We start from the raw sequence: 27,381 nt of genomic DNA, 5'->3' as shown, positions 1-27,381 counted from the left end.
GAAAAGAATTGTTTTCCTGCTAGCTTGTATCTTCTAATGCTGTTGTATCCAATGCAGAATGAAATGTTCTACTTCTACATTAATGATACACTATAAATCCTTATTTCTGCACATTTCTGAGATTGTTCCAAGTATTTCTCTCAAAACTACTTTACAAATACTTTAAAACAATCTGATTGTTATTTTTATTCAGTCATTTTATTTCTCTCACCCATAGTTTTAAAATAGGACTTATCTATCTTTTAACATTTTGAAGATTTTCAGTGAACTGAAATGGAAAATCATGTTCACTTTTGGCATTAAGCATGTCACTTTTTTCGTAAATCTGAGATTGCAAACCCAGTAGGAACTCCTTCCAATGCTTTATTTCTGAGATCTAATTTGCGAAAGAGCACCCTCCAGGTAACCCATCATCTATGTCACCTTGGGTATTTAGCCAGAGGGCAGTCATGTTGACCCCATCTGCAAAGGCTGGCTGAACTAGAGTCTTGGACTATGAGACTCCCATTCATCAAGGTCCACATAAAGTAAGGTAGGTAGGAAGCAGGAGGACAGATGGTGGGGTCGGCAGTAAGGAACCTGTTTGTTGACATTGATATAGACCCTTCCTCTTGCCAGAGTGACTCCATGGACTTATTTTGGCATGAAAGACTAGGCCAAAGCTATCATCTTAATAGAAGGTGAGCTGCAGGCAAACTGGAGAGATCTATGCTCAGTAGGTATTTAGGGTTGGCTTAGAATTTGTCTATCAGCTTGAATGTCATACATCCTTGATTGATGTGCAGTGGGGCTTGAAAGTGCTGCATTGATGTTGAGGACTGTGTCATAAGGTTCCTGATATGGTGCACATGTCTGAATGGAGTTGGACATTGACTGTCTTTGCTTATGCCAAGCAACACCAGACTTGAGTGCATTATTTTGAGGTTGAGTAGCAGATGGTGAGTGCAGACGTTTGGAGGGGGTGTGCCTTCAAACACAATATGTAGCCAGCAAACTTACTTAGAAGGTTATTGCGTGTCTTGACTTTGGCAGCTATTTTTTAAGCACTGATGAGAATCAAGTCTCATTTATTGTTACTCTAGGCATGGTTTGTGTTCCAGACATGACAAATGTGAGAAACAAATGGACTCTTCACTATGTTGGTCACAATTGATTGAGAGTGACATCCCTTAGTGTTGGCTTAAATGGATCAAATAAACTTTCTTAGATCGCATATTCCTGCACTTGGCACCAAAACAATTATTAGCAGAATAGAATAATTATGTAGTAAGTGGATGGCGAAAGGGGTCATAAAACTAAATTCGGTCTTCAAGAATGATGTATTTTCTTTGGTTTTTAATTCAAAAAAGGTATTGTGATCTTCAGAAATAACATTGAGATAAAAATAAAATTGAGATGTCGCAATCAGTGTATTTTACACACAAAAAAGTATAGAGATTCAATATGAGAAAACATGTTAGTAGGAAAAATAAGGTATGTAAATATATGTACACAGGTGTTGGATAAGTAATCATTTGATCTTTTACCTTGAATGGATTCAGAATACATACAGATTATTTTAAATTTTAAAACATTTTCTCCATTTGAAATTTTATGTATACTTATTGAAGATAATTTTAGAATTAGAAAATAGTTTAAATCACAATTAGAAATGAAAAAAAATCTAACATTTTGCTCTGTGTTCTCCCAGTTTTGTATTCATTTCTATATTTTACATATGCTTTCATATGTGGTAGAATATATATTTTTAAAGATTTATTTATATATTTTATTGGAAAGGCAGATTTAGAGAGAGGAGGAGAGACAAAGATCTTCCATCTCCTATTTTACTTCCCAAATGACCACAGCAGCTGAGCTAAATCCATCTGAATCCAACAGCCAGGGGCTTCTTTCAGGTCTCCCATGCACGTGCAGGGTCCCAAGGCTTTGAACCATCCTCTACTGCTTTCCCAGGCCACAAGCAGAAGATCGATGTGAAGTGGAGCAACCAGAACCCAATTCAGTGCCCATATGAATCCTGGCACTTGAAGGCTAGGAATAGCCAATCAAGCTGTTGTGCCAGTCCTATGTATGAATTTTTTCCATTTTTAAAAGTATTATATTTTATGATACAGTTCCATAGGCCTGGGATTTTCCTTACCCACTCTCCAAATCCTCTCCCTTCTCCCTGCCCCGCACCACTGATTTCCCCTGTATTATTACAATAGTATAGATCTTCATAAACAGTCGTAAGTCCATCATTGTGGGCATGGACAATGGCAGAAAGACCATCATCCTATTGTCAAGATACATTTAACAGTTTCATTGGGAGTCCATCTTTGATCTGGAAGTAGAGAAGCATACTGCATTGTATCCTCACATCTGGATATGATAGTCTCCATTACACAGTTACTATATGTCCACTTAAATGAAAATCCAAAAAAAGAAAATCGGTAACAGGAAAAAATAGAAATTTACAATACCATGAACTGAAGTAGTATGCTACTGAATGACTAATGTGTTATTGATTAAATGGAAAAGAAAATGAAGAACCTTCTTGAAGAAAATGATGCTACTGTGTGATCTATGAGTCATCAAGATGGTAGAATAAGGTAAGGACACATTTTTAACAGATGGAGAATCATTAACCAGGGTGAAACAGAGAGGGCACATTGCAGGAAATAGGAAAGGACAGGCTGACCAGCAGAGGGGCACCTGGAGACTGACAGACACAAGAAAGCCAGCAGAGAAAATGGTGTGTTGTTGCAGTGACTAGATACCTCAGTGACAGTCAATTAACAGTGACATGAATGTTTTAAAATAATTTTGTGAGATTTTTTGTGACATAGCAGGTTAGTCTGTGATGGCATTCCAAATGGATGCAAATTTGAAATCTCTGCTGCTCTCTTTATTATCCAGTTCCTTGCTAAAGGCCTGGAAAGGCACAGAATAAAAATCTAAGCCTTTGGGGGTCCAGTCATTCATATGGGAGATGCAGAGGAAGCTCTGAGCTCCTGATTCCTGTCTTTTGGCTTCAGCCTGAACCAGTTCCAACCCTTGTAGACACGTAGGAAGTGAACTCCTGGATGGAAGATTCTGTCTCTCTTTCTCTCTGTGTAACTACAATTTCCAAAATAAATAAATAAATATTTTAAAATAACAAATAAAAATTTGAAAATAAAATAAATTTCTGCATCATGATTGGTGTGCTGCATTCTTCACTTAGCGTTAGTTATATTAATAGCTCCCAGTCATAAAATTCTCATTTTTAAAAGTAACTAATACTGCATTTTATTTATATGATAAGAATCTCTTATCAAATACCACACATTTGACAGATCTTTTACTACCATCTTTCTATTCCTATGAGCATCTTTCTTATAGTTATCTTCATCTTCATTTGTATTTTTAGCATATATCTTAGAAGACTGATTTTTTTGGATTCCAGCATATGAACTTTTTAAGGTTCTGCTCATAACAACTTTTAAATTACATGTGCACATACATTTTTTACTTTTCTCTCTCTTAATTTTGTTGCTGATTTGTTAGGCAGAAACCCATTTTATTTTGTCTTAATATGCATTAATTTAATAGGGAACTTGAATTTTTTCCTCTGTTTATTTGCCATTGTTTTCCATTTTATAAATTGTTTGATCATGTCCTTTACTCATATTGTCTCATTGATTTATAAAATTTTTATCCTGGTAAGTCACTAGTTTTCATCAGCATGTTGCAAAACTGTTTTTCCCTGTTTTCGAATGTCAGCTGCTTATTCCTGCTAATAGTAATGCAAGAAAATTATAAGCATTTATAGAATTAATTCTATTATATATTTTTTCCTTTGTGATTATGTTCTTTACATTTTTCAACAACTTGTAAGATAGCCAATATTCAACTTTTTTTCTCTAATGTGGTTGTGATTCTATTTGTTATTAGTTTTGTAATATATCCAGAATTTATTTTTAGCATAAGGTATTAGATAATAATCTTAATTTTGTTCTGAATGGTTAACCAGTTGTAAAAGATTGTGATGTCATCTTTATTAACATTAGAATTTATCCCTGAACTTCTTTTTTTTAGTTCTATCACTGTTTGCACAGTTTCTTTTTTTTTTTTCAGTAAGAATTCACAATAACTTTATGTGTTTCTTAGGTCCAATCTTTCCTTCTTTTTCCCCCAAAATGTTTTGAACTGTTATCTCATGCTTACAATTTAAAATTCAGTGTTCATAAAATTGTATCCATTTTATAGATAGTGTATTTTTATTCACATTGTCATAATATTTCTTAGTCTGTTTTCATGTTATTATCTTTAATTGCTTACATTCCATTTCGGTGTTTGAGAAGTCATGTTTTCTTCTTAATATTTATTATACAATTATTTTATTCAGTCTTAATAATTCCTTGAGAGCTATCTCAGTTTTTGCCAGATCATTAAATTATTGATCAAGAATTTTAGCATCTTCTGTTTTTCTCTTATTGCTGCTTTATGACCCAATTTTATTTTACTAAAATTTTTAAGAACAGGCAATCATTGTGATGTGACGTATACTTCTTGTTCTTGATTTTATATACAGATTTAAATATAAGAATACACATATATAGTAGTGTTTATTTTTTCCACAATTAAGTTGTGTAATTTTAGACAGATAGTCATTCTGCTGTATTAGTAAGGTAGGTTGCAATTCTAACTTGTAATACTATCCTTGATCATTACAATTGATTGTTGAACTTTATTAATCCCCTATTAGGATAAATATTGTCAGACTCTGACACAAATTTTTCTTGTGATGTGTCTTTTAGTTCAGATCAACCCCAAACACATTTAGAGTTTATCATGTGCCAGAAAGTTGTGAAATAAAAATTGGAATTCAGAAGTATGAAATTCTTCCTTAGAAACTTTGTAGAATAATTTGGAGTATGATGATATGATATGGCTCTGGCCATATTATAAAGAATTTTATGTTTTATTTTCAAAACACTGAATGTATTTTGTAATTCAGCTGTACATGAAGTCATAATGTGAATTTTTGAAAGCAACTACTTAAAATGATAACATAATAGTTGAAATTAGGCATTTTTATAGGGTGTCCGGATTCTAATCAGGCACTGCTACAGAAATGAATCTTGCCTCGGAAAATTCATTATCTTTATAGTGCAGATTGTTTACGTTCTCTAGAATTAGAAAATTGTAATTTATAATCGTATTTTCACCTCTTGGGGAGTGTGTCAGAAATGACACATGATGCCAGGCAAGTCATTTTTATGATACTGTTACTAGGTTTTCTTTTCTCTGGGAACCTTCCAAAGCCTATGTAGCCATGTAATGCAGATTGATTTTCACTTGAAGGATATTGAGGTGTTTATTTCTTTACTGTGAGTTAGCATACTGTCCTGACTTTCCTAATTACTGATATTATTTATTTATTTATTTGTAATTCTTTTGTTGTTTTACACATTGTGTACAAATGAATTTGATATTTTTACACCATATCTTCTTGACAACATTCTTCATGTTTCACATGAATAAAACATATGTTGAGACTCAGTTATCAGCTTAGTGTTGTTATCTGTTTGAATTATAGTACAGAAAGAAAAAAAAGCTATGTGTGGGAAGTGGTGCTGTGGTGTAGCCAGTGAAGACATCATCTGTGGTGCCAGCATCCCCTGTGGGTGCTAGTTTATAAATCCGCACTGCTGTACTTCCTGTCCAGCTCCTTTCTAATACGACTGGAAAACAGCAGTGTCACAAATAGTTGTCACAAATAGACCCACACCCACGTGACAGACCAGGAAGAAGCTCCAGTTCCTATCTTTGCACCAGCCCAGCTTTGACTGTTGCTACCATTTGGGAAGTAAGTCTCTCTTTTTCTCTCTCTCTCTCTTTCTCTCTGTCTCTGTCTCTCTCTCACTCACATGTGTATATCCCCCTTTCACTCTCTCTGCCTTTCAAGTAAAACAAGCATCTTTTAACAAAAAGGAAACCATAAGTGGCACACTTTCAAAGAACTTGCTTTTTAGTTGGTAGATGGTTACAAATGAGGAAAAAGCACAAAACAAATCCTAATGAAATATTTATTGTTTATAGATCTATATACAGAGTCATATTCTTAGTGAGCTTATTTGATATTTCTGTATAGTTACCTCAACCTGACCTCTTCATGCTTTTCCCATCATTTTACCTTTACCATTATTTATTCCTTTGCTGCTTAAAAATTGTTTGCCTTTACAATCTTTAAAAATATTCTCTTTGTAATTATACTGAATAGACAATTGTCCTGCACATTAATTTCTGAAATATCACCAGTTACCATTTATCACTCACAAATGGGACCCTGAGTAGAATTTGAAAGAGGAACAGTGTGTCTCAAATATATTGTTGTATATGCAAAATTTTAAGCTATTCCTGAGAGAACTAACATGCAAAGTAAGATAACTGAAAATACTAACGAAAAGAAAGCATCTCTATTAAAAAGGAATTTTGGCAGAAAACTTTATTCTGCTAAGGAAGATAAGTTCTACCCTTTGGGTTTTCCTAGATTTTTATTTTTTAGGACGCATTTGACATATATTCTTTTTTTTTAAAGATTTATTTTATTTTTATTACAAAGTCAGATATACTGAGAGGAGGAGAGATAGAGAGGAGGTGGAGCGCCGGGATTAGAACCAGCAGCCATATGGGATCAAGGCAAGGACCCTAGCCACTAGGCCACGCTGCCGAGCCCAACATATATTCTTGCAACTATAAAATGTATCATATTTTTGAAAATTTATATCCACCCTTAATTTTTCATGCCTGCATTAAATTATATTTGTCACAGACCACAATATCTGTCTCTGTGGAACAGTTATTCAGTCTTAATTCAGAAGCAATGCTATTGATTAAGTAATACTTAAGCATCTAAACTTCAAGGCATTTTTCAGCCACCATTTCTCCCTAACCTCACTGTGAGCTTTCCGTGTGGTATCAATTGTCTGAGGTCTTATTAAAATGTAAATAAATTACACCCAGCACATTTCCTCTATGTGTCCAGCGTGTTACTCCAGTGCAACAACTATCTTAATGATATACTTATTGATGTATTGTGTATTTCCGTACTAAGCCAAAGGAAAGAAGTAGTTACATGAATATGTAACGGAACCTACTTCATAACAGTCTTTGTTAAAGTATTTTATAAATTAGACATCATCTGAGCCATGGGAGATGATGTAATCCTATACGACAGAGTTCATGGAAAAGGAAGGCCCTGAAATAGGACTGAATTAGACTTTTGAGAACTATACAGCAGAACTTTTATGGCACCGCATTTACCTTTATGAGTACAACTCACTCGCAGTCACTAATATTTAGTGTTGCAGTGCAGATAGTAAAGATAAAACGAATATAAATGCAAGCATGTTATCTGAAATAATTTATCTATAGCATAATACACAATTTATTACTTTTTAGACCAACCTCACCATGTTGTTTTGTTTCTCTCTAGAAGCTATTTCTAGCTCCCATATTATTTCAGAGAAATAGACTAACACTTCTGTGTGTAGTGGTATGTTTGATAATATATATAATGGAAAACTCTAGTAACATACAATTAAATAAAATCGAATTCATTAAATAATAAGCAATAATAATGAATAGTAATAAGTGTTGAATAGGCCCATGAAATGTAATAGTACCTAATTACTAAATTATATTTATAGAAAATAGTAACCATTGAGATCGTATTATGGCTTGAGCACCTTCCATATAGTGAGAATGGGAGTCAGGCTAATGACACACAAGAAATGGGTAAACCAAATGGGTTCAAAGGTATCACACTGGGATGAAATCGTAATACAGCAGTGGTTGGTTGATTGTAATCATGTTGATGCTTGTAATATTTCTTTTTACTTTTCTATAGTTTTCAGTGGAAACTCATTAATTTTATAGTCAAAAAAGCCAATATACAAAGATATATTGTGCATAGATGATGCACAAATAATGTGTTAAGAGTTAGCTACATATTATTTGCTAGGGATAATGGAATCCAGGAGCTGAATTTAAAGGAAAATGTTTCCTATTATAAAAATTATCTTGCATCACAGAATTCATTAATTTTCTGTTTTTTAAGGATTCAGTACTTCAACTGATAGAGACCTGAGGCATTGTGATGTGGTCATTACTGGGAGGTTTTTCTGAATATTTATATGATATATATATATATATATATGTATATATAATAGCTAATTTATCATCACAATGTATACTTTGTTAGAAGTCTCATCAGAACATGGTATACAAGTCTCTGTTAGCTTCTAGTACACTCCCTTGCTACGGAATAGGTAGCTTAGATCAAGGAGAATGGCTTTTGAGTAGAGCACACACTTAGACTGTATCTTCATTATAGGTCATGGCAGTTCTGTGTTAAATACCTTATTAGTGGGCCCAGCGTAGTAGTCTAGCAGCTGAAGTCCTCACCTTGCATACGCCAGGATCATATATGGGTGCCGATCCTAATCCCAATGGCCCAGCTTCCCATCCAGCTTCCTGCTTGTGGCCTGGGAAAGCACTAGAGGATGGCCCAAAGTCTTGGGATCCTGCATCCACATGGGAGACCCCGAGGAAGCTCCTGGCTTCAGATTGGTTCAGCTCTAGCCGTTGCGGCTGCTTGGGGAGTGAATCATCAGAAGGAACATCTTCCTTTCTGTCTCCTCCTCTATATATCTGACTTTTCAATAAAAAATAAATAAATCTAAAAAAAAACCTTACTGGTAACTTGAGAGTAGCTGCTATTGTTCAGTACTTTCCCAAATATTTCCCCAATTCTTCATTTTTACAAGAAAATCAAGGATTGTCTTCCAGTGAGTCACCAAATACGTGCTTAGTTAAGCTTTAAGTTATTCCTGGGCCCTGATTATATAAATCTTTCACTTTTCCTGGGGTGCCCAACTTTTATAGCTCTGAATTTAGAAGAAAAGTAAAGCCACCAGAGAAACACAAATAAATTTATTGAATTTTATTTCTCAAAGATCTAAGTTGATGTTTTAAAATTTTATTAAAATTTTAATATTACATAGCAAATGTAATTGACTTTATGCCCTAAAACATTAGTAAAAGACAGAGAGAATAGAACTTGACAGGCATCTCTTTGTTCCAAAAAGAAATTAGGATGGTTTAAGAGATAAACAGACACATGATATGCAAATACATTGATTTAACAGATAAGCATTTTGTCTGGTTATTGCGACATAACTTGGCGTACCCATATTCCATATCTAAGTGTTTGGAATCAAGTACTGGATCCCACTTCAGATGCCGACTGCCTTCTACTTATACCCTGGGAGGCAGCAGGTAACAGCTTAGGCAGTTGTGTCCCTTTTACCCTTGTGGAAACCTGTACAGAGTTCCCTGTTCTTGGCTTCAGCTTGGGGAAGCTAGGACACTTTGGGCTTTGTGGAAATGAATCAGCACATGGTAGCCATGTGTGTACATCTGTGTGTTTGTGTGTGTTACCATCCTTTTCAATAAATAAAAGTGAAATTTAAATAAGAACAAGTTTTCAATAAGTATACTGTTTCAGCAAAGTATATGAAAAATAAAATGGAAAGGCCTGGAAAAAACAGAAGGAAGCAAGAATAAGACTTGCACAGTGAGAACAGCTTATATATAATCATAGGCACTTTCAAATTGGTTCAATCATATATTTTTTGAAAATAAAATTGCAAGACTGGAAAGAAGTCTTTCCAGAATGTACTTTGGTATGTAAAGGAAGCACTATGTTATATCATGGATTATTTTAGTAAACATCACTTTCATTAGAAACAGAAGATATTGTATTGAAAAATTTCATTTGTGGCCCACAATATAGATCAATTGTACCTGATTAATGTAAAATTTCCTGTATTTGTGTTTATATTTGCCTACATAATTATACTATCAGGTCTTTTTAGTTTCTTTAAGTGTGTTTATTATTTTATTTCATCTCCTTTTGGTTAAAAGATTACTGTCATTATTTTTTTTTATAAGACAGGTCTAATAGTAAATTGTCTCAGTCTTTGTTTAGCTGAGAAATTTTATTTAGTCTTCATTTTTAAAGAACAGTTTTTTTCTTCATGAGTACTTTAAATAAATATAAAATAGTATTTGTAACATTTCATCAAATATTTTTCTTCCCTTTTATTCCCTCCCACTGTCCTTCTCTTCAGTTAAACATAAATTGATATGTATGATGGTGTCTCATTGAACTCTGAAACTGTGTATTTGTTCATTATTTTTCCCTTCTCCAGATTTGATAATTTCTATTGATCAGTCACCAGGTTCACTCTTTTTCCTGCCATCTCAAATCAGCTGTTAAGACTCTCTAGTAAATTTTTCATTTGAATTATTGTATGTTTCCATTCCAGAATCTGTTTTTCCTCTTTAAATAATTTCTATCTTAACCTTATTTCCTTATTTGAAGTATAATTATAGTAATCTTTTTATTTAATTGTTCACCAAGATTTTCTTATATATTTTAGCATATTTATAGCATCTACTTTCAGATCTCTGAATTTAATATCTGCTTTCCTTATTTCAGACCAGAATTTGGCTGCTTCTCAAAATGGGCATGAGTCGCATTCCCATTTCTTTGTGCATCTCATAAATTTTCTTGATAAATATTATTTTGTATAATATATTATAGCAACTCTGGCTTCTGATTTTTTCCTTGTGAGATTATTTCTGTTAGGATTTATCTGGCCCAACTGTGAAGTCTGATTCCCCATGCTGTGCAATTACTGATACTTCTATTGAGTTTTTGTCATCCCATTCTTCATTTTAGCTAGGAGTTTTCTCTGTGTCAGCACAGTTTTAAGTTTAGCCAGTGATTGGCTAAAGGTTGTACTCAAGCACATTGGACCAAAAACTAACACACCTTGTTGACAGGTGTGTGAGTGTGTGTGTGTGTGTGTGTGTGTGTGTGTGTGTGGTGGAATGTATTCAAAGTCTAGACACTACAAGACCTCTCCAACTCTACCATCTGCTGGACTCTTCTTATCTCTTCTTTCTGTGCCCAAATCTTGCACTCATACAGTGATGTGTAGATTTGTAGGACCATCTCTGATGCAGTATCCTTTTCCAATTCTCCACTGTTAAATCTCAGGCCAATCTGCCAATCTATTGCTTCCCCTCCCTGAAATTTTGATGTTACACTAGATATGCTATTTTCTCTCACCATTTATTTCTGCTGAGATTGTTACTGTTTTGACAGCACCTAAAGGCAAAGGCTTTGTCTAAGTTCTGTTTCATCAAATCAGCCCATTTCAGCACAACCCCTGTAGTTTTGTTTTTATAACTTCTTCAGCCCTGGCAGAAACGTAGTGTAGTGGATATATGGTGTGACCCAGGAATGCAACAGTCCTAGATGAAACAATCTGAGCTCCCAATTACGTTAGTTGCTCTGCCACACTTTTTAATGTGGATCCTTTCAGTTTCAAAATTTCCAGTTATGTGTTATAGTTTATATTCTCCTTTTCTATAATGAGCATTTTAAAGCTTACAGTTTAAACATTGTTCAGTTATTTTGTTTCTAATGCAGGAATCTCAGAAACCTAACTGCAGGCTACAACTCTGTGTGTGTGTGTGTGTGTGTGTGTGTGTGTGTGTGTGTGTGTGTGTAGGTTATGGGTGGTGGGGAGGGTGAGAGAAAATGTCCAGGGCTCCTCTGTCTTATTACATCTGCTACAAACTTTTTAATCAAATTTTCAGATATTAAGAATATATAGCTACCTTAAAAATTCCTAAGATTTCTTAGTTATGTCGGCCATGAAGATTACAAGGAAGACGGGGTACAGGGGAGAGATGGGAGATAAAACAATTTTACTTAACCTGATAGATCTAAGAAGAACCACTGAATGAAAAAGCAAGAATTAGACTGCTTCATAGTGACTTGCTAAGAAATTTGGAACTTGACTAAGCTGAAATAAACCTATTCCATGCAATTGTTGAGAGCATGTCATTTAGACTTAATCACATACAAAATAATAGCTCAGAAATCTCTCTAAATAGGTCCAAAATACTTACTTGAATCAGGCTGGTATTTACCAACTTATTTTCTCACAGTCTATGCCCACCCAGGCTATACTTCTTCAGCAAATTTCTAGGGGATAAGCTCCTTTGGGATTTTAAATAGCACTTGTAAATCAGAAAGTTTGTGAATAGGAATAGAGAATAATATTCACTGTAGAAATGATTTTTACTTTACGTGATGATCCACAAAAAATTCCCTCAAGAATAGACTCTACTAGAGCATTTAAATTATGAATAGATTTACAAAATCACCTGCTCCTACGAATTTTAGAACTTACATTTTCCTTCAAAGACATTAAAAGGGAGATAGGAAAAAATCAGCAAATGTTGTGCAGTAGAAATTCCAAATATGTAAAGCATTAACCTTAAATATCCTAAAGTTCCTTTTTTATCAGCATTATATTTCATATTTACAAAGTGTGAAAGTCACTAGACTTCATCTCATTAAAGTTTCATAACAATTTAACTTTATCTAAGTAATCTTTAACAATAAATGATACTGTTTGTCCAGATTTGGAAAATAATAAATCTAATCCAAAGACTGAAACCATGAAATGTTACACAAATTTCATAAAGGCATGAAGTAAGACTAATGATGGACTATTTGATAAGCGTCCGTTACCCTCTAGTAGGAGGTTGTCAGTTAGACAATATCCAGTTGATAATGAAGAACTTTAGAGCTTCCACCACCATGAGAATGCACTTAAATAAATATTCAATTTTATTTTTATTTCTATGAATAATATTTCTCCAATTAATGTCAAGTGACGTGGGTGAACATTTTCTTCAGCTGTGTCTTTGTGTTAGGCTTTGCAATTCCTATAAAAGGACTTCAGTTCTATCCCAACTTGATTACTATTTCTGCTATTACTTAACAAAGAACAGCTGTATTCTAATGTTTTTCAGTAGCACAGTCTACAATGTACTGTCATCCAGTAACAACTAAAGACATAAAATGAGAAAAAGATTATTTGTATGTAGAAAATTTCCTAAGCATGTGCAGTCCTTCCATTTGAATTTAGCATATTCCATTTAAATTCTAGGTATGTTCTACAATCCACTTTGCATTGTATAAGAAGTGAGTGTTATCTATCTGATATGGAGAAGTGAAACAGAAGCGAGGAATAATGCAAGAGTAGAAATGAATAAGTAAAGAAGAGAAATAAGGGGCTGGCATGGTGGCTGAATGGGGCAATCCTCTGCGTTGGGTGCCAGCATGCTATACGGTCTGCTGTTTTGTTCCCAACTACTGTACTTTCAACTCACCTCCTTTGGAAGTTAGCAGAAAATGGCTCAAGTCCTTGAGTCCCTGCACCCATGTATGAGACCTGAAAGAAGCTCCTGTCTCGAGATCAACTCAGTTCTAACTGTTATGTCCATTTGGAGAGTAAAGTAATGGATGGAACATCTTTTTTTCTGCCCTGTGCAAATCTTTCTTTCCAAAAAAGCTTTAAAATACTAACAAAAATACATCCAAAATGTAAAGTAAAAACCAAAACTTAGTTTGAGGACAATATATTTCTATGTGTAGAAAATCCAGAGTAATACACATATACATACAACGAGCTAATAAACAAATTCATCAAATTAACCAGAAACACTATATTGTGCAAAATCAATTGAATGTCTATATACTAGCAACAAACAATTAAGAAAATAATTCTATTCACAATAGCATAAAAAATCAATTCTTTTTCACAGTAATTCAAAAGCTAACCTTAAAATTTATTTGAAAGCACATAAGATACGGAATAACAAAAGCATTTTTGGAGGACAGCCAAATTAGTTGATGTACATTTGGTGATTTTAAACTTATAAGGCAAGCTACAATAAAGAAAGAATGTGGTGACGTTATGTTAAGAAAAAGAGCTGAATTGAGAGTCCTGAAAATTAACCTTTAGGAGATGGGAAAATCTTCTCAATAAGTAGTGCTAGGTGATTGATTATAGTACCATGTGAAATATAAATGAACATGCATGGCACTAGGAAAATGGGGAAATGTTGCTGTAGGTTCTTAATTCACACCATAAATAGGACTTAGGTAATATCCACCATGATCCTGAATGTGAGAGCCAATATGATAAAACTACTAGAAGAAATGATAGCAGAAAAATGTTCATAGACTTAGATTAGATACTATTCTTAAATATTTCAAAGTTTGATTTTCCAAGAAAATTCAGACAACTGGATTTTATTAAAATTATAAAGGTTTCTACCAGTAAAGGAAGGAAATGACACATATTACAGTAGCAGAAAATATCTGTGAAATTCTTATTTGCTCATCATAATCCAGTAAGGAATTTAATTTTTAATATGTGAAAATTTCCTTAATTCTTAAACAGACCTAGCCAATTAAAATTTGGGCAAATATTTGAATAGACGTCTCATGAAGAAAAGAAAGGAATGGCTGGTAAGCACATAGAAGATGCCCAACCTCATCAGTTCTTAGGCCAAATGAAAACCTTGAGATATTGCTTCATAGTCTTTGGAATGAAAACTATAAAAAAGACATTTACCAGTTTTGGTGAAGATATGGGAAATTTGGGGCTAGTGGGATGGCTTCATAAACTAATCCTCTGCCTTCAAGCACCAGCATCGTAAATGGGCATTTCGTGTTCCAGCTGTTCCACTTCCTAGCCAGCACCCTGTTTAAGACCTGATAAAAGTAGTGGAGGATGGTTCAAAGCCTTAGGACCCTGCACCTGCGTTGGACACAGGGAAGAGGCTCCTGGCTTTGGGTTAGCTTAGCTGAGAATGAAATAATAGGTGGAAGAAATCTGTGTATGTGTGTTTGTGTGTGTGTGTGTGTTCATGCATGTGCACAAGTGCTTCAAGTAAAAATAAATATGTAAATACATACACAAATCTTTAAAAGGGGAACATATTTTTTTAAAATAATGAAAGTATTACAATTAGCCTTCCATACTGGACACAATCAAGCTTGTCCCTTTTTAAAATCAAAACTGAACTGTGTAAAATGAATAGATCACAGGGAGGTGAGTGAACTCTCAGAAACTGTCTGAACAAGATACCATCGGGCCTGAACAGTTGGGAGAGCATTAAGAGAAGTGCCTGAATTAGCATACACCTCCTAACTGGAGTGCTGTTTTATTCTTTCCTTGATGTTCTACGACCTGGGGATATCTAACACTCCTATCTCGGTTGGATTTTAAATGGTGGAGTGTGGTCAGAGCAGCCCTTTGTTCCTAGTCAATGTTAAGATCTGGAATTCCTCACCCACCTTCAGAGAGTTTGGGAGGATTTTTTTTCTCTTTTAAATTGTGAACTTTCTTTGTGGCCTTCTGACTTACAGGACAGGTTACTGAAATGTAATGCATTTGCTATCAGAATCTTTAACCCATTCAGAAGACTACTCTTTTGGCTGAAAGTTCTCTGCTGAGAGAAGCAGTCTTCCAAGCTTTGTAATTTGCATAGATGATGGAGCTGTTTCTCAGTCCATCACTGGATAATGGCTGTCACCTATAAAGTCTTATATAGGTTTTTTCCCTGATTAAAGTTGCCTGAGGCCGGCTGTTCATTTTAGAAATGATTGGGATTGATCTGTGGGATTTAAAAAATTAGCAGATTTGGGAACCTGGAATGTGAGGACTAAATTTTTACTGATGGTGCATACTCTCCAAATCTACTATTTTAAGGATGAATTCTGTGCAGTCATAATGTGAAAAAATCACAAACAGGAAACTGAAAGGTAAACAATAGCACCCCAAAGTAAGACTGTAATCGTAACTTCATACTACTATTTCATCTTAGTAGACATGCCCTCAGAATAGTTCACTTCTTTGATGACCAACCTAAAAAGCAATTTCTACCCAATATTGAATCCAGTTCCTTAGGGACAGAAGTAATGATTTGTTCAGGAGGCAGACATGAAGAGGAGCAGTAATCATATCAAAGACAACTGGTCCAACTTCCAGGTCCATCTTTGGGCCAAGATACGTAGTCGCCAACAGTGAATTGGCGACTGTGTTTCTTGAGTCCTGGCGCAAAGCAAGATCCATCTGTTTTGCCCAGCCGTTTGCCTGAGTGCCACAAAATGGTCCTGTTATTAGTCTTATTTGTGGTCCTGTTTGAGGTTAGGTATAATGTAAATAAACTTCAGTCCTCTTTGGGATGAATGCAGGATAGAAGTTAAAAGTGGTGGTGTTGGTAATGTGAGTGATGTTGTGTCTCCATTTTCTCAATTTCTCTGTTTTCTTTGGATTAGGAAACAGACATTTAAGAATGAGTTTGTCATCTGGAAGGTTAGTTGTGACCAAGTTTTCCCTCAACAGGATACAAGATGTTATTTTTGAGCTTCATTACCCTCACCAAAGGGGGAAAAAAAAGAAGAGAGGGAGTGGGGGGGGAGGGAATGAAGGAAAAAACAGAAACTAGGAAAGAAAGGGAGAGAAGAAAAAGGTCAGTGAGAAGGGAGGAAGATATATAGGGAGGGGGAAATGTAATGAAATAGTTTGTTCATTAAATTGACTTTATTGTTTGGAACTGATAGTTCAGTTCACTCAACATCTGGTGAATTGAGAAAAGAGAAACTGAACTGAACTGCCAGTTGTCAGTTAAAGAGTTTGTATACCAATATTCAACCTAGTTACTGTTACCTTTTCATGCCTGGACAGTGAATCAATTCCCTTAACCAGACCATATTGATGAATAGAACAGCACTAATTGGTGATTCTGATTTAACCAGGAGGTGGGCAGTTTTTACATTTCTGAATCATTTATCAGTGATTATTGTTATTACATATAATTTTTGAGCTCAAGTTATTTTTGTCAGTTTCTTTTATGAATGCTTTGTTGCCTTATAAGGAAATATGTGCACTCATTCAGTTGTCCCTGGTGACGCCTCCATAATTTCTGTCTTTACACTGGTGAATTTTTAGTCTAATTCATGCATGTGAGAAGCAGGGGAAAAGTTTAGTTAGTCAATGTTAGTGATTTTAAAAAATCGAATCCCATTCATGGGTAGATTTAGTGTGAAGCTGAGCAAGTTTGCATTTAAAATCTAACTACTTATATCAAATAGACACGTTACTCAAAACATTCTTCCACGTATTTCAAAGAAAGAAGAAGGCAGTATTCAAAGGTATAACCTGCTGCATTTCCTATTAATTAAAGTGCTGTTTCAGGGGTGATTTATGATTATGGTCTCACAAGTAAGAAGATTAAAATGTTAGTATACATTATTTTTAAAATGGGCATAAATACCATGTATCATGCTATAAATATGTAAAAGTAAATACTGTCATGCTGAAAAGAAGATAAGTATTTTATCTCAATGTCACATTTTTAAAAAATGAATTGTTTTCTAAATCCTATCGTGTCCATTCTTTGAAACATAAAAACAGGAATGACTCTGCTGTGTATTTTTTTTCAGTAAAACCATTCTTATCTATGGAGTGTGTTGTTTGCAAAAGAAATAATATGGCGTTTTAATAACAAATGGTATAGTTGCATATCCTAATGCCTGGACTCTCAATTTGAAGCTAAAAATTATATGTTAAAAAATAACCACCATAGGTACATTTATTTGTACAGGAGATCTGGTTCCTACACCTGTGGCTGCATGTGTCAACATGTATAATGTGATATGAAATGGGGCACATGGAATCCATACTTCATTACAGTGACTACTGTGTTTTGCTCAGTTACCTCAGCTTCACTATCTGCCCCCCTAACAAGACATTTATTTCAAAGTAGTAGAGCTGGCCCTTTTTTTTCTAATTCTGTTTGAAGTCATAATTTTTCCTTGGCATATGTATTTAGATATATAGATGTTTTACTTTATTCTCCAAATGTAAAATTTTCTGTAATCTTTATGTTGTAAAATTGTCATGGAAGAGGAGGGTTTTTTTAGGACACTTTATAGCTAAAATTCAGAAACAGTGAGATTTAGTCATATCATTTGAAGTCTTTAACATGCAGGCCTATTTTGTTTTTCAAAATTGCTTTTTTTCCCCCCCTCTTTAGATCCTTTTCTTTTCATTAAAACACTACTCTGGGAAGAGCTTTATTTATTTTTTTCCCCTTAACGGGGGCAGGGGGTGGAAGCCATGCTTGACTGATAATGCATTGCTTTGGATGGTGAAACATTATGAAAGTTTAATTTTTAATTAAATCTGAAATACCAATTATAACTGAAAGAGATTTTAACCTGTTTCTTTTCAGACTGCCTGAAGTTACATTGAAAGACCGAAATCACAGCACCTTAAAAACAAAAGATTGAGCTGCACTGTGTTGTGTAAGTTGAAGCTTCCTGAACCTTCCTCTCTCCAACCCATTAATGGAGAAAAATATTAAAAACACAGTAACCAGACATGAGTAAAAATGTGAATGTCCCTGAACAAGTACATGTTTGAATGATTTCTTCCTTTTTTAAAAAAAGAAGAAATTGTTGGAGTCAATATTCAGTATTTCTTCAACTAACAACAGTTGTGAGGTTTTTTTTTTTTCATTTTGCTGGTTTGAATTTTATTCGGGAGGGTATCACACCCCGTGATCAGCACAGTAACATTCCCTGTGTTCCCCCCCCCTCCCAAAGAATCTTGCTGCTTTTATACCAATTACACTGAAGGTGAAGGAGGATTTCTCAGGGAATCAAAGTAGATTCCATTTTCCTTTGTGATGTCATTAGAAATTTTTAGCCTTTGTGACAATAGAAATAGAAAGTTCATGATGACATCACAAGATTCTGTTGCCTTGAGGACTTTGGGCAAAACTCAAGTGAAATGCATAATTCGCTTGTGTTCGTGTGTTCCCCATTCTGCTATGAAGCAGTCAAAATAGCACATCTTATGTCTTCCCGTGAGCTACAAGGCTGTCTCTCAGAGCCCCATTGTTCCATAAATGCATGTCAGAGTCTACCACAGTCTGGTCTACCCTTATTTAGCTGCTGTTTTGTCAATGTACTTGGAAGAACAATTAACATTTGGGATTTCAATGTCTGAATAACAGGCAGTGAATAGAACCCGAGCGTAGAAAAGATTTTGACACCCAGGGTAAGAAAACAGAAGTTTATAGTTGGTAGAGGAAAAAAGAAAAGCATTTATTGCTGCATTTGAAGGTTGTGAAATACTACATGGAAAGTCAATCTGTTTTTTTTTAAAATATAATTTTAGGTCAAAACATACATTTTTGGTAATGCAATCCAGAAGCTTATGACGGTTTCCTAAGTTTTGCAGTTTAATTATTGCAAGGACTTTCGGTAGAGGATCTTAAAAACACTTAAGTTTCCCTTGTTGGGCTGCCAGAGGCAGGTATATTGCATCACGGTTTTCAGTGTCACAGTCTCTGTCCAACAAGAGTGCACTAAAAGTGGTTCAGACAATCTCTTCAATTTTCACTTCGGTTCACTGCACTCTTTCATTATTGACTGTAGTTTTGGCATGTTGACTGTAGACAGTCCTGCAGTTGTTTAAAGGTCTCTCTGCCTTTTGTCTGAATCCTGGTAAGTACATTTTTTCTAAAGAATGATGAAGGGATAGAACAAGACCTCCTCACTGTCAGGGGGCCTGGGGACACAGAGGGAATTTTGGCGGCTTATGTATGTTGCCAGCTGAGTACACTGCCTGGTTGGCATAGTGAATAAATTATAGTGATTGTTACCTTTGTCATAAGTACAACAGGTCAAACCCACAGATTCTAAGGTCTCTAAAAGCAAGTCATTTTTTTTTTTAATTTTTGCAATCCCATTTCGGCACAATAATAGATAATCATGAAATAGCTGTTCTTATTAGTATAATTACAAATTTTTTTAAAAAATCTTAATTTAGGAACTTTCTTTTCAGAAAAAGATTTTATTGTAAGAAGTTGACTAAAGTTTTTGACAACTTTGATAAACTAAATAATGATAAAGTGGTTTGCCAAGGACAAACTTGTGTTCATCTTAGGCCTCAGCCTCCCCGTCTTCTGTTCCACTGGCTTAGCTCCGTGTTCTCCCAGCCATAATGAGATGAGCACATTCACATCGTATCCTTTTTGCCTGTGAAATGATCTTAAGTAGTTTTCCATTAGGTTGTATGTCAAATATTGCCTACATTGGCCTGAAAATGAAATTTACCCAACTCCAGGGCAGTAGAGCTCTGTCATTTCCGTATGTCTTCTTAACAAACAGTGGTCAAAAATGGAGTGGTGTAATAAGTTAATATTTACAAGAATGACTGGGTCAAAAGATGTGACGGTTACTGGTTCCAGGGACAGGGGATTTGGGACATTATCATGAGCAGAATCTACTTTGAGTGCATAAAAAGCTAGGAGCATGCTAAAAAAGTGCTAAGATCACATAATTCTTTTTTCTTTATATTTAAATTTTTAATTTATTTTTATTGGAAAGTTAGATATACAGAGAGAAGGAGAGACAAAGAACTTCTGCCAGCTGGCTCATTCCCCAAGTGGTTGCTCTGGGCAGAGCTGAGCCAATCGGAAGCCAGGAGCCAGAAGCCTCTTCCAGGTCTCCCACGGGTGCAGGGTTCCAAGGCTTTGGGCTGTCCTCGACTGCTTTCCCAGGCCACAAGCAGGGAGCTGGATGGGAAGCAGAACAGCCAGAATAGGAACCAGCGCCCATATGGGATCCCAGTGCATGCCAAGTGAAGACTGTAGCCATTAGACTACTGCGCAGGGCCCAAAACCACATAATTCTTAACTCAGAACTGCTTGACCTCTTCTAAGCTTATCTCCATAGTTGTTTTGCTTTGTTTTGCATAGAATTCTCTGTCCCTCTTCTCTGCACCACTTTTTAAAATTTATTTCCAAAAGGGATCCCTTCATTTTTATTAAATCAGCTTCTGGTGATGCAAATTAAGGCTCTCATAAAACTTGGCCTCTGAGGCAAAACTAAAATGATAGAATTTGAGTTTAGTGAATTGTGCTGTTATCATGTTGAATAACATTTAAGGACATCAAAGAAGTTTATGAAAACATTTCACATTTTTTTTAAGTTGACGAAATTGAAGTGAAAGGGATTTAAGGGGAGAACATCATTAAACACTGCAGTTTAAAATGGATATAAGAAATAATTTGCAATCATCTCATTTTGAAATAAACAAATTAGGTCCAAGGTAGAGGATTTAGGATACACAATTCATAACTGACTATCAACAAGAATCGTCCTTAGGCATCCTGACTTGTGAGTACATCCAAATTTAGACCCTGAGACTTCAATCTTCCCTACAGGACGGGTCTGAGCAATGTTTCCTGAGGAACAAAGTACCTAGTACTCACTTATTGAGATTTATTGAACTGTATTCCCTGCTATCAGGTAGTCCAAAATTCATATATAAAGAAGCGTTTTGAAATCCTTGATCATTATCAAGAAAGGATTTTTTCACTTTTTCTGTACATTTTTATACAGTGCCTTTGATTATTTATTTGGATGAGTTAATGTTCTTTTTGATGATTTACAAAATGGACAGAAGATCATTAGAAACGTCAGTAGTTTAATTAGGCTTACAGACATGATGAAACCAGTAACCTGAGTAGAGCCATTGTGACTTGGAATTCAGACTTCCCAAGAGTGTGGATCATGCATGGTGTCAGAATGTCACTGTAGCCAGGGGTCATTTTCATCAGAGAAAAAATTGTTTCAAGTCTGATAAAATGAAAACTTTAGTAATTTAAAATGAATTATTTGCCCTGATAATTTTTCATATTGCCTTTATTGAATTTTGTCATTTAGCAATACAAGCAAGCTAGAACTTTTCTATCATCATATCCAAACCTAAGTGCTGAACACAGTTTAGTTTTTTCTTCAGTTTTGTTTTGTTCATCTAGACCTTCCCTCTGTATACCATGAGGAAGTTCAAGTCACTGAAAAGTTAGTACCGCAAGTTTTTGTGTTCCATTCACTAAGTCACAATGTTCTGCCCTTAAACAACTTCAGGGAGGCTTTAGTGTATGGAGAAGTAGGGACGCTTAAGGATTTTGGGATGTTCTCTCTTCAAATTTCTTGCCTCTTTCTCTGTAAGCACAAATTAATACTTAGTCTCTGCTTCCTGCGACCAAAATAGATAAGCACATAAATAATATCTATGTTTTATAGTTAAGGAATTCATTATCTATTAAGGAAATAGATGAATACTTCTTGTGGCCAGTGAGTTGAGAAGAATACATGAAGACAACCTGAATGTACAGGAGGCTGGTTTTAGAAAATTTGAGTTGTAGCCTAGTGGTGTATCATGAAGTCAGTTCAAATAATCACCTGAATTGTATCATAAAAATAAAAAAAATTAAAAATACATAAGAAATATTGACCAAGTAAATAATAAAAGGATAATTAATATTTATCTGAAAATTTAATTACATATTTTAAGAGACTGGATCATAAAATAAATATATTTCTTACTAGGAATTATGACCCCAAAATACTAAAACAGCTACTCAACTCACGTAATCCTAATTGATAGTATTATTTTCTTGCTTATGTTAGATGAGAAAGTAGTGGAATAAAGCAATTTATCCTAAATCAACAAGGGGCAAATGATAAAGAAAGGATATGGTTATGTCGGCCAACCTCCACAATAATTTGTTTTGACTGCAATTATTTTGGTATTGATAGTTCACACATTTGTGTCTTCAGTATTGGTATCTTTCCAACACTATAGTCTTATATCTCTATCAACCTTACTTAAATTAACAACTGAAAAATCACATTAGTTTCTGAGAGTCAGTATCTAAAATTTATATTTACCATCCCAGTTAGCAGTCATCTTCCTCTTAACTATCCTGACTTTCCTTGTTCCCCGATCCTCCAAGACGTCCTCACTCAAAATCTGTCATCATCATTTCTTTCTTTTCCTTGATGTCAGTGAGTGACCTGCTCTTAATAATTTTCATTTTATCCTCTGCACTAATCAGTCTTTCACTTACCTTTCCTTAAAAATATCTCTTAATTGCAAGAGGAAGGCAGTGAGATAAGTTCATCACAAAGATTGCTGCTCCATTAACCCCTACAGCAAGAGCACTAAGACTATGTTAACTCTTTTTCAGACAAAATTTTCAGTAACTCTATATTGACTATCAGTTTCCAGTTAATATCTATGAATTCTAAAAATCTGGCCTTACCCCCTTCTGAATTCATCATTACCTTCTTTGTTTTATACAGCTAAGATCTCATTCACTCATTCATCTTTATTCTGTTTCTACCATCTGTCATATTCATAATTCTCTTTTTTCCATATGTACATCCAACTCATTGTACTACATCTACTTCAAGTGCTATGAGTTTCATGAACATTTCCCTCTTTATACTAGTTAAAAAGAATTCATTCTCCTCTTCTTGGAAAACTTGCTTAGCACCTATTGTGGCACTACTGACAATTTGATTTTCAGCTTCTAGCTTTGAAAACAATGAGGAAATAAATTTCTATTCTTTTAAGCCTGTAAGTTCATGATAATTTATTACAACAATCCTAAGAAACTGATACATCATTTTTCTATACATTTTTTGAATCATAAATTCCTTTCTGTATTTTATAACTTTATGTACATGCCTTACCTTAATTTAAAAAAAAATGTTTTTGGTGCTACCATTGTGGCATAGTGGATAAAGTCACAGCCTACAACCTTGGCATCTCATATGGGTGTTAATACCAGTGCAACTACCTGATAATGGCCGAGGAAAAGTAGCTGAGGAAGTTTCAAGAGCTTGGGCTTGTACTATCCATGTGAGAAACATGGAAGAAGTTGTTGGCTCCTGGTTTCAGCTTGGCCCAATCCTACCTGTTGTAGCCATTTGGGAAGTGAACTAGTGGATGAAAAATCTTTGTCTTTTTCTCTTGCTCTGTAAACTCTGGCTTTCAAATAAGTAACTAAATCTTCATAAGTAAATAAATTTTAAGGATAGAATACAAATTTAGTATTTCCAAGGCCACTGGAATTTTTAACAATTGAATAATTAATTTATTATTGAATTATGTTTAATATTGGGCATCTAGAAATTATCCATTAGCCCCATTGTGGAATTATCAGTCTTCCGGGGAATCACATATTAAATAATTACACAGGTAATTACAAAATTAGAAGTTGTAGTCCAAACAAAAAGCTATATCCTACAAACATCAATGAATCATTGAAATTTATTATACTATTCATTGGGAGCTCAGAACACAATTCTTCAGGTGTCACTGAAGCTGAGAGTTGAAGGTCAGGAAGAATCAAGTAAGTGAAAAATTAGGGATGAGGATAGAAACGTTGGAGGGAAGGAAGCTGTGTTTCAAGAAACAGTCTTGGGAACAAGCTTTTTATATTCAGAAAGCAAAATGTTTCCAGTGTGGCTAAAGCAAAGAGCAAAGACAAAGAGTGAGTGAAGATAATCTCACAAAAGTAGCAGCATGAGGATGATGAGTTTTATCCTGAATATCCTGGGCAAGTACAAAGAGATGTCCAGCCATGTAATAATTGAAGGATAGCTCAGGAATAGAGAGCCAGGCCTGAATAATTCAGAGGTAAAGAGCATGCACAATTTCTTTTTTTTTTAAACATGTATTTTTATTGCATTTCCTTTTTTGTAAAACTAATTACATTGCATTACGTGATACATTTTTTTTATGCACTGGGTTTACCCCCGCCCCTCCCAAAACCCTCCCACACAGTGGATTGCTCCATCTTGTTGCATTTCCATAGTTCAAAATCAGTTGACATTCTTTCATTGGAGGTATTTACCAAGCATAAAGTCCAGCATCTTATTGTCCTGGTAAGTTCAATGGTTTCTTGGTGAGACCATCTCTGGTCTGAAGGTAGAGCCGGCAGAGTATCATTCCAATCAATTAAAAGTCCCAGCATAATATTTCCAACCATTTACAACATTATGGCATTAATTGACATGGTATTGATTAACCAATATGTTAATAGGAAAATGCAGGTTCTCAACCACAACCTGTGACTTCTTCATAGACATTTCAATTTTGGTTTACATTCAACTGTATTCTATACACCTTAAAATGGCTTAGATTGCTATTCAGCTGTCTCATACCTATTTTAATTTTAGTCTTTAGCAGTTTATAGCATTGAAGCATGATTTCGCTGAACCTGGCTGTTTTTCGGGTGGTCTAACTCTATAATTCTAACCGGATATATGTCAACAGTTTAGGTGAGCGTGTTTGGGAGGGCTGTGCAGAGAAATCTTCCATACCCCAGTTAGGAGTAACTAATCTTTGTGTCCCACCCAGTGAGGTATAAGTGCTTCCCCGCTGACCGTTTCCTGTCTGTTTCTAAGCTTTCCTTGTTGTTCTCTGTCTATCTATTCTAGTTTTGTTTGTTTGTTTGTTTGTTTGTTTGTTTGTTTGTTTTGAGGGGTTTCTGGAGCGCTCCTGATGGTTATTATGAGAGGGGATGGGGACCCAAAGTTGGGAGCAGGCAAGGACCAGAGAAAGCTCCTCTCCCTAGTCCCGAAGGAAGTTTACTGTTCTTCTGTTTCTGTGGACCGCTCAGGGATCCTGGTTGTTGTTCCAATGACCTTGGATCCTGCAAGGCAGGATTTGGGCTTCTTCCATCCCATGTGGTAGATCCAAATGGTGGTGGTTGACCTCAGAGTTCTTGGTCTCCGAAGGCACTCCATTTCCCCATGGTCTCCTTGGCAGTAGGGATGTAGTCCTCAGTAGCATGCACAATTTCATGAAATGCATATATTTTGAATGAATTCTAAGTTTGAGGAGAGCTTGGATTTCTGAAATTGAGATGTAATAGTTCAGTCATGTTTCTATTCTGCATGAAGATAATAGATCTCTCACAAACTTCTCAGATAAGCTTGTTTGTTTCATTTCCTTTCTGGTTAATATTTATTAAAATTCTGTTGTTGGTTAATGGAGCTTTTACTTTTGCTTATTCTTAAGAGCTTGTGGTGTAAATAGGAATACAAACCAAAAATGTGTTTTACTGCTAGAATGTTTTTCTTACTATTAAGCCTTAATCTCATTTTTAATTGTAATGTATTTTATCATGTGCAGTGACCAAGGGCCTAGAAGGCATGCAAAGTCTTGAAAATGAATCTTCATTATCCTTATTATTAGTACCTACATCATTACTGAATTCCTAGATTGAAGAACAATCCGGACTGTTTTAAAGTATGATGTATTAATATCCTGGAATGCCACTAAGCCAGAACAGAGATACCAGTTTGCATGAAAAGTGATGGAAATTAAGCTCCTTTAGCAATTAAAGAAGGAATAATGTAGAGGGAATGTGAAAATTAAACCATAGAGAAGTCAGTTGAGCTCTACATATATGAGGATTTATCTATTGAAACTCAGTAAAAAAAGACACTGGAATCAGAAAATATTATAGTGGCAGAGGATGTTACAAATTATTTACTCCAGCTGCTCATTTTGGATATGAACAGGATTGAGGGCTTGGGTTTGTATCCAAGTCATGGGATTACATTGCCAGTGGCAAGGCTGGGACTGTGACTCAGTTCTCAGAAGCGAAATTTCCAAAGCCAAAGCGATTACTAGGTGATAGAAGCACTATCATAACTCTTCCAAGGTCTTGGATGGGAAAAGGAATACTAAGTTTAAATGAGTCTACACATAAGCCATAATTAATAAAAAAATAAAAATAAAAAACTGAACAATACATACTACTCACAATCTGTTTACTTAATATACCAGATGCTTTATAAAAGTTGTCTCTAATCCTTGCTACCCACACTCAGCAACTGCTCAGCAAAGTAAAAATCATTTCCATTTTATAATGAAATAACTGATCCCCAGAAAGATTAACTCACATCTAAGATTGCAAAGGGAGTTAATATTGCTACCAGCATTACTGATGCAAATTCTTTGTAGTCCTCTGGTTGGTGTTTTAAACTACTGCATTTTCATATCACATTTTAGCTCATCTGAGCATGGAGGTCATTAGTTCTTTAGTAACCCAAATGTCTAAAAAAGTGGAAAAAGATAGGGAGATAAGAGAGAAAGTACACTCACCAGATGCCTTCTCTTCTAAAAGCTTCATACCTTTCCTTCCATGATATTGCCTCCAGGTAAATGGCCCTTATCCTTAGTTTACACTTTGAGAAATTGAGGCTCACTTTGATCAAGTTCTCCAAGCATTTTAGTAAAATCTGGAGCCAGTGTTTAAATGCTGACTTGTTTGTCCAAGCCAATCACTTCCTCCTTTTATTAGACCTATCTCTGACTGCTCTTTTAGTGAATGCTAGTTACTTTTGTAGAGTCCATTCGCCTCAGCTCATCTAGCAAAGTAGAATTATAATCCAGGCTCTCGTGGACTTGCTAAGAAGAAATAGAATAATATCCAAAAGGCTCCTTTTATAATTTTTATCATCTTCACTGGAAATAAATATAATGTCCCCTGAATGTTTCTTCTTTGTCCTTTTTGATACAATGAGAAGTA

At 35.0% G+C, this 27,381-nt stretch overlaps 1 protein-coding gene across 5 annotated transcripts in view; it reads left to right on the top strand.

The window, feature by feature from the left end:
- ZBTB20 (zinc finger and BTB domain containing 20) overlaps positions 1–27,381 on the top strand; it is a 770,381-nt gene that overhangs the window by 283,552 nt on the left and 459,448 nt on the right. For all 5 annotated transcript variants that reach the window (XM_058661912.1, XM_058661911.1, XM_058661910.1 and 2 more), the window contains exon 3: positions 18,205–18,277. The gene's annotated coding sequence lies outside the window, so the exon portion shown is untranslated. The remainder of the gene's footprint in view (positions 1–18,204; positions 18,278–27,381) is intronic.

This window comes from Ochotona princeps, chromosome 3 (genome assembly GCF_030435755.1).
Source record: "Ochotona princeps isolate mOchPri1 chromosome 3, mOchPri1.hap1, whole genome shotgun sequence".
NCBI lineage: Eukaryota > Metazoa > Chordata > Mammalia > Lagomorpha > Ochotonidae > Ochotona > Ochotona princeps.
This window is presented reverse-complemented; position numbering and strand designations above follow the sequence as displayed.